The sequence below is a fragment of the Lipotes vexillifer genome, unplaced genomic scaffold (assembly GCF_000442215.2).
Source record: "Lipotes vexillifer unplaced genomic scaffold, Lipotes_vexillifer_v1.1 scaffold252, whole genome shotgun sequence".
Taxonomy (NCBI): domain Eukaryota; kingdom Metazoa; phylum Chordata; class Mammalia; order Artiodactyla; family Lipotidae; genus Lipotes; species Lipotes vexillifer.
Window position 1 is genome coordinate 158,360 of NW_006773367.1, and position 3,457 is coordinate 161,816.

Genomic DNA, 3,457 nt, shown 5'->3' on the forward strand with positions numbered 1-3,457 from the left:
TTAGGTAGTATGGAGATTTTAACAATAATAATTCTTTCAATTCATGAACATGGAATGTGCTATGATCTGAATGTGTCTCTCTTCCTTCCTGCCTGCTCAATTCATATATTGAAATCCTAACCCCAAGATGATGGTATTAGGAGGGAGGGTCCTTGGGAGGTGATTAGGTCATGAGAGTGGAACTCTCATGAATGGGATTGGTGCCCTTATATTTTACTATTATTATTATTTTTTGGCCACTCCGTGAAGCTTGTGGTAAATTAGTTCCCTCACCAGGGATTGAACCTGGGGCCTCGGCAGTGAGAGCACAGAGTCCTAACCACTGGACCACCAGGGAATTCCCAAGTGTCCTTGTAAAAGAGGCCCTGGAGAGCTAGCTTGCTCCTTCTACCTTGTGAAGACACAGTGAGAAGTTGGTATTCTGCAGCCCATAAGAGGGCCTTTGCAAAAACCTAACCACGCTGGCACCCTGATCTTGGACTTCTAGCATCCAGAACTGTGAGAAATAAATTTATGTTGTTTATATGCTATCCAGTGTGTGGTATTTTGTTATAGTGTCCTGAAAGTACTAAGATAGGATGTCTTTCCATTTATATGTGTCTGCTTTAATTTCTTTTATTAGTGTTTTATAGTTTTCAGTGTACAAAACTTTCACCTCCTGGGTTAAGTTTATTTTTAAATAGAAAAAAAGAGAGAAGTCTCAAATAAATACTGGAAATAAAAGAGGAGACATTATAACTGATGCCACAGAAATACAAAGGATCATAAAATAAAGTTATGAACATTTATATGCTAATTGGATAACCTAAAAGAAATGGATAAATTCCTAGAAACATACAACTTACCAAGACTGAATCATGAAGAAATAGAAAATGTGAACAGACCAGAGATTGCAATAGTAACAGAAAAAACAAAACAAAACAAAACTTCCAAAAAGAATAGCTCAGGACCAGTCTTCACTGGTAAATTCTACTAAACATTTACAGAAGAATTAATGGCAATCCTTCTCAAAATGTCCCAAGAAGTTGAAGAGGAAGGAAAACTTCCAAATTCATTCTACAAGACCAACATTACCCTGATTCCAAAACCAGACAAAGGCAGTACAAAATATATATATATATATATATGGGCCAATATCCCTGATGAACATTGATGGAAAAATCCTCAACAAAATTCTAGCAAACCAAATTCAACAGCATACTAACAGCATATTAAGAAGATCATACACCATGATCAAATGCAATTTATCCCTGGGATGCAAGGATGGTTCAACATACACAAATCAATAAATGTGGCAGGTCACATTAACAAAATAAAGGATAAAAATTATATAATCATCCCAGTAGATGAAGAAAATGCATTTCACAAAATTCAACACCCTTATATAATAAAATGGTCAACAAATTAGGTATAGAAGGTGTGATATGGTGATTTATAATAAAAATATGTACAGCATGGTGACTAGAGTTAATAATACTGTATTATATGTTTGAAAGTTGCTCAGAGAGTAGATCTTAAAAGTTTCCATCACACAAAAAATTTTTGTAATTATATGTGTTGATAGTTGTTAACTAGACTTCTTGTGGTGATCACTTCACAATATATACATAGATCAAATCATTATGTTGTACACATGAAACTAATATAATGTTCTATGTCAAAATATTTTTTGAATGGATTCTTACAAAATGCAGATCAGTAACATTTTAAAATATGGTTCTCTTGTTTCTCCATCTTAAAGAAGAAAAAAAGAAATACATATTTGGTCTTTGTCCCTGTTTCTGGCATAGAACTCCTAAAACACTTGGAATTTCCTGTGATGAGAACAATAAGGTGAGTTTTGTTATGTTAATCAGGTGGCTTTTGGAAGGCACCAAAGGATGAGAACTGATTGTCAGTGGAGCCAACCATGCAGTAAGAAGGTCTGAACTTTCAAACTACCCCCCAACCCCAACTACCTCCACCTCCAGGGAGAGGAGAGGGGCTGGAGATTGAATCCAATCAACAAAGACCAATGATTTAATCAATTATGCCTATGTAATGAAGCCTCCATGAAAACTCCAGTGGATGGCCTTTGGGATCTGATGCTATCTCCAGGTAGACAGTGTCAGAATTGAGTTAAATCGTAGGAAACCCAGCTGGCATCTGATAACTGCTTGTTGGTGTGGGGGAAAGCCCCACACATTGTAATTGAATGCAGAATGTTAGAAGGAATGTAACTTAACATAATAAAGACTGTATATGAGAAACCCACAGCTATTGCCATGCCTGGCAATGAAAAACTAAAAACTTTTCTTCTAAAATCAAGAACAAGACAAGGGTGCCCACTCTCACCACTCCTATTCAACATAGTACTGGAAGTCCTAGCTAGAGCAGTTAGACAAGAAAAATAAATAAAAGGCATTCAAATCAGAAAGAAAGAAGTAAAATTGTCTCTGTTTTTTGATGACATGATCTTATATTTAGAAAACCCTACAGACTCCAACAAAAACCTCTTAGAGCTAATAAAAGAATTCAACAAAGTTACAGGATACAAAATCAACATACAAAAATCAGTTGTGTTTCTGTGCACTAACAGAAAACTATCTGAAAAGGAAATTAATAAAACAATCTCATTAACAATAGTATCAAAAATAATAAAATAGAATAATCTTAAGTCTTGCCTTTATTAACATGTTTATAAAGCACTAGGATGAAGTCTGCTTGCCACTTTTATACATTACTCTCAGCTAGTGTGGATCACATCAAAGATGCCCAGGAAGCTCCAGCATGACCCGCTGAAGTGGACTAAAGCTCAAAACTAGGGAGAAATTGCTCATCATATACGTGTGTGACTCCTGGCTGGTGTTCACTCCAGGAGAGTGACATCTCCTCCAGGAGTGGCTAACATCATGTCTGTCTTGAGTCTGGTCATAATCCTGTCGTCTGTGCTCTGATTCTGTCATGCATTTCCTGGACCTCACCATTTGAGCCATATATAACTGACATCAGAGCTCTCAATAATATTGGAGTTATCAGTCTCTGCCTCAAATTGCACAAAGTTTAGTGTTTCAAAACACAGAGATTTTCTGCTTTTAGGACCCACTATTATGTAACTAACGTCTAGTCTAGATATTTCTCTTCTTATTTGTGATTGTATGAATTTATGCAATTCTGTTTATTCATTTTTGAGCCACTCCTCCAAATGAGAATGTTTTCTGCTTAGATATGACCTTAAAAAAGCCCTGGGAGAGGATGAAACTCAATTACCTAGTGTCAGGTTGAAACAGGAATAATGTAAACTAGATACTCTTAGAAATTTTCTCATTATTCAAAAACTCTTTTTTTTCCTCAGGTCATTTTTTATAATTAACTCTCCTATAATTTGAGGGCATTTTGGTTGAAAAAATGAAGTTTAAAGTGATGTGATGGTACAACATATCCACTTTGCATGTCACTCTTGATTTTTTCTCTCTCT

The 3,457-nt window shown here is 35.7% G+C and overlaps 1 non-coding gene across 1 annotated transcript; it reads right to left on the reverse strand.

The window, feature by feature from the left end:
• Window positions 1–264: 264 nt before the first annotated feature.
• TRNAE-CUC (transfer RNA glutamic acid (anticodon CUC)) lies at window positions 265–337 on the reverse strand. The gene has a single exon. It is a non-coding gene; the product is annotated as a tRNA-Glu (tRNA).
• Between the last annotated feature and the right edge of the window lie 3,120 nt (window positions 338–3,457).